Source organism: Cebus imitator, unplaced genomic scaffold (genome assembly GCF_001604975.1).
Source record: "Cebus imitator isolate Cc_AM_T3 unplaced genomic scaffold, Cebus_imitator-1.0 Scaffold589, whole genome shotgun sequence".
Lineage (NCBI taxonomy): Eukaryota > Metazoa > Chordata > Mammalia > Primates > Cebidae > Cebus > Cebus imitator.
Genome location: NW_016107904.1, coordinates 730,161 through 740,948, shown reverse-complemented (window position 1 = coordinate 740,948; position 10,788 = coordinate 730,161).

Sequence of the window (10,788 nt, the reverse complement as noted above, 5' to 3'; positions counted from 1 at the left end):
GCCTATAATTTTACCATGTTATTTTAAGAAATGTAAAATAAACCTTCTAAAGCAAAATGGTGACTTTGGGGGACCCTGTTCCTAAGGTCTCTTACAGCTCAACTGCGGTCAGCCCAGCCCATTTTACCCATCTGCTGAGGACCAGGTGGGAGTGTGTTACATCCTTATTTCCCATTCCCAGGCTCAGAGTTTACCAAAACATGGGAAAGGAAGCGCTGATTTACATATCCAGTCACCTGACAGAAGGGGGCGTCACCCTTACTCTCCTTGTATTTATGTTTCTCTGTATTGTTCTGAAGGCAAACTAGAGACTTGGCATTTGCCTCCTTCTCTGTGCACCATTGTAAGAATTTCCTGGGTTCTCTTTCAGTCTTCTCTCTCTTGCTTACACAGGCACTTACTAACCTTCTGAAGCTTCTCCAGGCACACTCAAAAACTACAAGGGCAGAGGAGCTTCTTAGAAGGCAGAAAGCTGCACCACAGCAACCCCTATATTGTGGTCCAATACAGTCTGTCTTATCTGTGGGGACAGTATCATGAGATCCTTTCTCCATTTCCACCTATTGAGCCATGGTGCAAATGAGAACTGTTGTTTTTGGGTTTTGTTTTTCTTTTTTCCATTTCCATGGAGATGCGAATTCTAATGTCCTATATCTTGCTGAGGGGGGAAAAATGTCTGGAACTACTGGAAAAACTAGATCTCAAAAAACACATGAACACAAAACAGTGGTTTATACACTCCAGCAGGGTATATTTTGACCCTGAGAAGTGTGAATTTGCTTCTTTTTGAAATAGAGAAGAAAGTATTCACTAAGAGTTCTGCACCAAAAGTGGAAATTGCCAAAGGCACTATGCTCCACATATACTGAAAACTCTCAGCTAAGACACTGGAGCAAATGTGGCAAGGAATGATGGAGGGTACCCTGGGAGAGAGGAAGACACTGAACACTTTCAGTGGGAAAGATGATAAAAGAGTATGGTAGCTAGAAAATGAGAGGCTCTACATGAAAGCTATAACCACTCCATGACGCCTGGGAACACATCTGCAACTTTCCTAGAGGAAATAGTAAAGTGGAACCTCTATACAGAAACCCTCAAACTCCCCAAAAAAATGTCTAAACTTAGCCTCTCTCTTCTTGATTTTCCTTCATTTTCCAGGGAGTTTACTGAATCATAAAGAGTCCCTTAGGCCAGGCACAGTGGTACACACCTATAATCCCAGCACTTGGGAGGCTCAAGTGAAAGGATCACTTGAGCTCAGGAATTCAAGATCAGCCTGGGCAACATATGGAGACCCCCCCGTCTCTGCAAAATTTCAAAAATTAGCCAGATGTGACAGCACATGCCTGTGGTCCCAGCTACTCAGGAGGCTGACGTGGAAGGATTGCTTGGGCCCAGAGGTTGAGGCTACAGCGAGCTATGATTGTGACACTACACTCCAGTCTGAGTGACAGAGTGAGAACTTGCCTCAAAAAAAAGTCCCTTTATCCGAGATATACCATGTTAATGGATTAGCGCAGTCGAGATTGTTAAAAAGTCAATTTTCCCCAAAAAAGTCTACAAACAAACCTGCACATATACTGTCGCCTGGATTATGAAAAAGCAGAGAGTTCCTGGAGGGCTGTTAATGTGCTGCTCCTTGATCTGGATGCTGGTTACACCAGAGTGGTGAGTTTGTGAAAAATTAAAAAGCTGTACGTTTATGATATGTGTGCTTTTCTGATTGTATATTAGACTCTGATTAAAACTGTTTTCAATCCCTTTATAAGCATTCAAATGGCATTTTTCAAAGATTAGACTGTTTCTGTTCAATGTCAAAAAATAAAATGTTCAAACTTTTGGTGAATTCAATGGTGATTTGGTTCCTAGTTTCTGGCTTGCCCCTTTTAAACACCTAGATACTATTTGTTTTTCTTCACTCTTGCAATATTCTGGCCTCTTTTCTTGGGCTGTTTATCTTCACATTCTTTTTCCTACCAGTATACTTCAAGGCATTTGAAAAGCTATTGATTAACGGATCTTTTCCGTCATGCAATTAAACCAAGTGCCCCAGGATGCTTTGCTCCAGCCACTGTATCAAGCTTCTTTGTTAACAGAAAACAACTAGAGCAACCACAATGAAGGAAAGATTTAACTTAATAAGTGTTTAAAAGTCTCACTTCAAATGTTTCCTCCTTGCCCACTGAGAAACTCCTCATTTTTACAGGGTATGCACAATTCTTCCTAAAGGCCATTGGTACTGAACCTGTTACATCTTCTGTGGTCAAGTCACTTATCTTTAGCTGAATGCTTTCATAGATAACAAACAATTAGGTTTTGCAGGACACCCTGTAAGCCAGTAATGATCATTTATTACTTAGCATCATTTGGAAATCTGTAACCCAAGATTCACTGAAGTCAATAAATAGTGGAAAAAAGGGTACTCTGGCATGAAGACTGTTTATATGTTATACTGGATTTGTGCTCATTTTCCATTAAACTCATTGAAGGGACCTGGAAATTTGATTCTTTTCTATTTCAGAAATTCTGCTTACCTAGAGAACCATCCCCAAACAGTGAAATAAGATACATGGCTTTACATATCATATGTGCCTCTGTAAAATGAGGGGCACAGACAATGGCAACACAAAGATATATTAAAAACTACATAATGTAACTTGTCTTAATATACTTTTCTGAGTCTAAAAATATGCCAGACCAAAAGAAACATATTTACATAAAAAGCAGACAAGGTCAAATAACAAAGAAAGCCCTTAATTAGTTGTAATCAACTTTAATTTGCATACCGTATATAATTCCTAAATGACTGTTAATAATAACTTTATATAATGGACTTCCAATTTTCATGAAAATGGCACATTTTGATAAGCAGACACAAAACCCTAGTACTAATAAGGTTTAATTTGCATACATTAGACTGATTATCCAAACAAAAGGATTACAGTATTACTTCTCCATACCTTTATGTCCTTATTATGCACATTTATTAACTTCACAAAAGCTAGCTGTTAGTGACAAACAATAGCCATGGCTGAAAGAGAAATCTACCGAATGAATAAGGTACATTTTAATGCCAAGGAGCAAAGTTTATACATCATAAATGCTGAGTTTAACTGTTTGTTAGGAAAAGGGACTAGATTTACACAAAGGCTCCTTCACCCTTTGCATAAACCAGCTTGTGTTTGTGACCTGGAGAAAATATGCCCTAACATACTTTATCACTCCCATTTCATAATGAACTTATCTCAAGCTAAGAAGCCTCAACACTGTAGTATGCTGAGAATTCATGAACAGTCACAGAATTAAGCTTTAAATGTGTAGTGCTAGGATGCAGTGTTAATAAATATATTTCAACAAGCTTAGTTTTCAGCAGAGTAAATAATAATATAGGTGGCATTAGTATTGATATCGGTTCCTAATGGTATCATTTGTACCCTGCAATTAAAGTTTAAGCACTAAATAAAGCATTATTAGGAGATCTGGGTTGGCTTTTCTTATATGTGAACATAAATGAAGCTCACGAGTGTTTGGACAAAAGCCAAAAAACTTGAAACTTAACCACAAGCTACTTCCGGGGTTTTCCTCCACATTTTTGCTACTTGGCAAGATACGGACTTAGAACACCAGAAAATGATTTCCAAAGAAAGGAGGAGGAAATGGAAGCCCCAGGAACTAAATTGAACACCACCATGGTTAACTCTGACCATTCCACAACATCTTTGCTGAAGGACCTTTAAACCTTCTCATGTTTCCCATGAACTGCTACTCTCTGCTCAGAGCTCCAAAGAACTACCAACAGCTGGGTTAGGAAGGAGATGCATTTTAGCTGATAATCCTGTATTGAGCAGGATTCTCCAACTTTCCCTCTTGCATTTTCCAGAGCCTAGAAAATACATGATTCAAATGACCATTCAATGCCCATTTGTTAAATGCCTGGACACTATACAAGAAATGCTGGCTCAGAGATGCCCTTGCCCACTCCTCACGCCCAGGTGTAAATTCCTCACCCGGGAACTGCTCTAAAGTGCCACAGATATCTGACGTGAAACATCTTCAAATCAACATAAGACTGGAAGGCTAATCGTAAGTTATGTTCTTTAAAGTCAGCAATGTAGTGCCAAAGAATTTTGTTTTTCCCAATATGAATGTAGAGCCTTTAAATCAATTTCAAATTGGACAAGCAGCAGTAAATATGCCTCCATTATTCAGTATAAGAATCACCACACAAGACACATCAAATAACAACAAATGCTATTGCTCTGAATAGAGATATTATCATAACCCCAAATTAGGGTAGTTAGAATAAATTTCAAAATACCACAATAAAGCAAGAACTCATTGTTTTTACCATTCAGGGACTACATTGACATAAGATGGTGATAACGACTCTACTATTTTGCCAATCCCAAATTCAGTATCTGAACGTATCCAAGATGTTTCCATTGACTTCAGCAGGGTCACCTACACATACAGGAACACCGAATTTTGGACCAGAAAATAAACACTATACTAATTCAGTTCATCCAAAGACAAAAATTTAGATGGCGACTTTCTACAAACTCAAAGATTTGGTGTGTTAATCATTTTATTATGTCCTCAATTACCTCTCTTTATATGTAGATTTTCAAAAAGGGGACAGTACGGGCCAGCCTGGTTAGGGGCATATTCCTTTCCACCAGAGGCAGAGCTGGAATGAGCACGGATTCATCCTCTCGCCCAGGCAGCTATTCTTTTTGCTGTTCCACTGTGGCCTACTGAATGGGAGCCTACGTTTCTGGACCCAGCACACAAACATAATACAACAACATGAGATAGGAAATGCAGCCTTGAAGCAAGAACATAACCTGTATTAGCATTTCCTTTGCTCAAACTGATAGCTCATGCTCCTGAATAAATAAATTCACACACCAATCTCTTTCTACCTTTCCTCATTGTGGAATAGAAATAAAGCTCTCTTTGTTAATTCAGATGTGCTGCTTTTCACGTGCTATGCTGCAGATCAGAGAGCACTTCAGATTATGCAGAGAACAAAGGCCAGCCTGCCTGCTTACCTGATTACTGAGAAATGTCCATCTATAGCGGTGTCTTCTAAGAGTATATCAGCTGCCACCGTGATTCAATCACATTTCAGCAAGACTTCTAGCAAAGGTATGAAACCCACCTCAAGCTTTAGAAGATAAGAAACACGAAATGAAAACATATGTAAATTACTGTCCTGTTACTCTCACCTACAAATCCTCAAATCATTCTGGCCTAAAGGGGCAAGCTAGAACTGTAGCCAGGCTCCAAATGAATCACTTGAAACATTCAAATTCTGTGCACACTACTGAATCTCATCTACTTGCATGAGAATATAAATGCATTGTACATTAGTTTGCCTGGGATATGACGCTTCTGAACCTACCGTCTTTTGCTTACTAATTCCATTAGTTAATATCTTTCAGTGAAGACTTGTTCAATCTTCTTTTCACCCACCACAGTCTTCTCTGAGAGTGAAAACTCAAATTACTTCATTAAGGTTAAGAATGCTAGAGTAAAGTAAATCTTTCTGATGAATTTCTAAATGCCCTTTGAGAGCACGAAAGGGAACTGGTGACGGTAAGTTTTGTGCTTATTTCCTTCCTTTCTCTCATTTAGCCCGGGATTCCTGCCTGTGAAACTGAGATGTTATAGCATACCCAAGAGAATGCATTTTTAAGAAAAAAATCGTGTTGCAGATACAGATCGTGTGTCACCATACCATCTGACAAAGCAATTATATATCCACTGACGTTTCACCTATGCCTGGGTGATCACGTATCCCATTTTACCCAAGACAGCTCTGGGTTTTGCCTGCTGTTCTGGAGTAACTATTAAACGTACTCCACTCCTTTTCACACTCCAAAGTGTTCTGGTTTGGACAGTAAATCGTATAGTCCATTGAAGCTGTTTCTCATTATTAGCATATGTAAGCAAGTATTAGATAACAGCATTTACGGATGTCTATGAAGGCCCTTCTCAAGTTCTAGAACATTAGTTCAAATTCATAATGATATACTATATTAATATTTCATATTGACTTTTCATATTGATACTTTATATTGATATTTCATGTTGATATTTTAACATTTTTAAATCACTTTTGGGTATTTACTTTTTTTAATCCATATAACAGGCCCAAATATTATAAGTAGAGATGTTAGCATCCTCACTGACAGCTAAGACAAAGATCATTGATTTACCTGACCAGACAGTAAGTCTTCTTTATTTCTTACTCTAAAAGTACTCTTTCTATTAAGCAATAATAGAAGCCTATATAATAGTATCCTCATAAATGTGTATAATTTTATGTGTCAATTTTTTTTTTGAGACGGAGTTTCGCTCTTGTTACCCAGGCTGGAGTGCAATGGCGCGATCTCGGCTCACCGCAACCTCCGCCTCCTGGGTTCAGGCAATTCTCCTGCCTCAGCCTCCTGAGTAGCTGGGACTACTGGCACGCACCACCATGCCCAGCTAATGTTTTGTATTTTTAGTAGAGACGGGGTTTCACCATGTTGACCAGGATGGTCTCGATCTCTTGACCTCGTGATCCACCCGCCTCGGCCTCCCAAAGTGCTGGGATTACAGGCGTGAGCCACCGCGCCCGGCCTAATTTTATGTGTCAATTAATAATAAAATACAAACAGTTTAAAAGGGGTCTATAAAATAGAACTGAAATCTCCCTGACTGTTTTTGAGACATCGTTCACCTTATTATTTTAACTCAAGCTTAATTCTCTAGCAGAAGGATGCTTTTGAAACAAATCCTAGAGCCTTTTGTGGCTTGACAAAAAACCTTTCCTAAGGGTTGAATTTCTCCTCTCTCCAGATCAAATCAAACCACAACCCAATTTAAGATTTTTTTAATTATAAAGTCGGTGGGGTTTGGACAGTGGAAGGAAAGGGACTCGTGCAATGTTTTGTGTTTTTTGGTTTTTGTTTTTGTTTTTGAGACGGAGTTCTGCTCTTTTACCCACGCTGGAGTGCAGTGGCTTACTGCAACCTCCGCCCCCTGGGTTCAAGGGATTCTCCTGCCTCAGCCTCCCGAGTAGCTGGGATTATAGGCACATGCCACCACACCTGGCTAATTTTTGTATTTTTAGTAGAGACAGGGTTTTACCGTGTTGGTCAGGCTGGTCTTGAACTCCTGAATTCAGGTGATGTACCCGCCTCAGCCTCCCAAAGTGCTGGGATTACAGGCATGAGTCACCATGCCCTCATGACAGTGTTTATAAGACTTCACATGTGATTCAGGCAAGCATTTTAAACCTTGAAGCTCTGTCTTCTATGTTAAAGAGAAATGAATCAAAACAGAAACATTTTCCACCAGAGGGCATTTCCCAAAATGATACCTACCTAGTACTTTATATCCAACCTAGAAACGCTGGGACCCGGGACACCAAAGAGCAAAGAAGACTGACTGTCCTCTTGCCTTGACTTTCAGGACACCATGCTCTCCTGATTCTACCTGCCTAGCCCCACTACATCCTTCTATACCAGACTATTCTATTCTATTCTATTCTATTCTATTTTGTGAGACAGGGTCTCACTTCTGTCACCCAGGTTGGAGTACAGTGATTTGATCACAGCTCACTGCAGCCTCGGCCTCCTGGCCTCAGGTGATCCTCCCATCTCAGCATCTTGAGTAGCTGGGACTATATGCATGCACCACCACACCCAGCTAATTTTTTGTATTTTAAGTATAAACAGAGTTTTCCCATGTTGCCCAGGCTGGTCTCCAACTCCTGGGCTCAAGAGAGCCACCCCGCCTCAGCCTCCCAAAGTGCTGGAATTACAGGCATGAGCCACTGCACCCAGCCCTATACCAGAGCTTCAAATTTATTCATTCAACTGGATTCCTCACAGTTTGGTCCTACACACTCTTCCTTTCTCACCCTTCAGCAGAGGCTACCAACTGACAGCCCCCTTTTAATACATCTGTGTTTTATTTGGCCCACATCAATTTTTCTGATACGGAGTCTTGCTCTGTCACCCAGGCTGCAGTGCAGTGGCACGATCTCAGCTCACTGCAACTGCCACCTCCCAGGTTCAAGTGATTCTTGTGCCTCATCCTCCTGCATAGCTCGGACTACAGGCGTGTGCCACCACGGCTGGCTAATTTTTCTATTTTTAGTAGAGATTGGGTTTTGCCACGTTGGCCAGGCTGGTCTCAAACTCCTGACCTCAAATGATCTTCCCGCCTCCACCTCCCAAAGTGCTGGGATTACAGGCATGAGCCACCACACCCAGCCATGGCTCACATTAATTTTTCAAATGGAACCAATATCTAAACCCAAGATATTTCATGGTAAAATCCAGATTCCTGACTTCAGTTGAAAATCCTTGCAATTCCAATACAGCCAGAGTAGACAGTCCCAACCACTGACACAAAGTATACATCTGGCCTGCATTCTCATATATGCTACCTGTCTGGCCGCTCTAGGCACTGGGGTTTGCAATTTCTGTTCTATACACCTAGCATGGATTCAGAGACCATCTCTCTGCACACTAACAAAGTCCATTCAGACATTTTCTAAACTCCAGTCTCACACACCCACATGTCCTCTAAGGTCCAAATCACCACAAACCATAGGTCCTCTGAGGTTACCTATAATCCTAAATGTCCTCTGAGGTCCAAGGCCATATATTCTGCTGCCTAACCAACACCTCCAATTAGATGCTTAAAAACAAGGGAATCCCATATTCACCATCTGCAAAACTGCTCTTTCTCCCAAATGTGACCATCAGTGTGGCTTATCTCAGAAAACAAAACGTTTCGAGCTAGACATTTGAGAATCCTATCAGACACCTCCTTATCCTTAAACCTCTATATCCAATAATCACCAAGTTCTTCTGATTGGCTTCCAAAGCATCTTTCCAATGCTCGCATCTTCACTTTATCCACCTTAGACCATCCCACCATCATTTCCATCCTAGCCTAGGCAGCAGCTTCCTAACTGGTATCCCCACGTGCATACCTGCACTCTTCCAATCCATTCCCTTGCTTAAAATTCTTCAGTGGTTTGTCCTTTATGCGAATCCTTAATGAGGTCCTCCAAGCCACAGTTGAGCTGACCTTCTAAATTATTCTTCTACTGTCTACCCTGCACCTTCTCCACTACAGCTTCACTGGCTTTCTCTCAGTTCAGTGAAGATGCAGCACTTTTTCCCGCTGCAAGGCCTCCAGACGCACTCCTCTCTTTAGCTAACAGTTATCACCTGTCTCTCCCCATTTGACCAGCTCAGCTCTTCCCAAATGTTTTCTATGATAGCAGATAAGTATGCTATTGGTATCACATGCTGGGAGAATACATGAGACCGCCCACAGCTAGAGATTACCACTTTTCAGTTCTGCCCCAGCCCCTTGTCTGCCCCTGAGAGGTGACGAGAGCAATTTTTCAGTTTGTTTATAACCCACCTTCAGCATTGTGCCCCGGCATGCTTGTTAGGAGGTATAGCCCAGATCAGTTGGTTCTCAAAGCATGGTCCCCGAGCAGCAACATCATTATCACCTGGGAATACATTACAGCTACGTGATAAGCCCCATCCCAGACCTAGTGAATTAGAAACTTGTGAGTGGGGCCCAGCCATCTGTGTTTTACGATAATTTTGCTGCACACTCAAATTTAAGAATTACTGATTTTCATAACATTGTAGGTAACGCCTGCTCATCCCTCAGATCTTTCACTTCCCCAAGTAAGATCCCCTGCTGTTTATTTTCATAGCACAAAGTACTTTTCCTTCATAATACATATCCCACGTATTACCAATTAAATATTTGTGTAGTCATCTGTTTCATGTCTCCACAATATACTACCTTCATATTGATATACTGTATTGATATTTCATATTGATACTTTGTTGATATTTTAACATTTTTTAATCACTTTTGGGTATTTTGTCTTATAAGGCCACTTTTGTCGTATGTCTTATGTACTTTGATCCACAGTGCATGGAGAAATGAGGCAGGTGGGGGAGGGACTTTTCTTTGGAGATGGAGTTTCACTCTATCGCCCAGGCTGGAATGCAGTGGTGCAATCCCGGCTCACTGCAACCTCCACCTCCTGCGTTCAAGTGATTCTCCTGTCTCAGCCTCCCCAGTAGCTGGGATTACAGATATATGCCACTATGCCCAGCTAATTTTGTATATTTAGTAGAGATGGGGTTTCATCATGTTAGCCAGGCTGATCTCAAACTCCCAACCTCAGGTGATCAGCCTGCCTCAGTCTCCCAAAGTGCTGGGATTGCAGATGTGAGCCACTGTGCCCAGCCCAGGCTAGAGACTTTAACAAGAAAAAAAACTACTTTTGACAAACCCTGGAGGCTTTTAAAATATCTATTGGACATGCTCTCTGCCAAGCCCATTGGCAGCCTAGGTCCAAGATCTTATTTTGGGTTGAGTGCACAAAAGGTACAGCTCAAAGGAGAGACTCACCAAAACTGAAGTCACCAATAAAGGCCAGTGGCCAAGGTTCGGCGGTGTGGTATTAACCATCCAAACTTCACATCCAACCACCAGGACCTTAAAGACTTAAAATGGCTTTCAGAGAATTCAGCTGGTCCAAGACACCAAGTTGTCTAGTTAAGATCAACAATAGGCCGGGCGCGGTGGCTCAAGCCTGTAATCCCAGCACGTTGGGAGGCTGAGGCGGGTGGATCACCAGGTCAAGAGATCGAGACCATCCTGGTCAACATGGTGAAACCCCGTCTCTACTAAAAATACAAAAAATTAGCTGGGCATGGTGGTGCATGCCTGTAATCCCAGCTACTC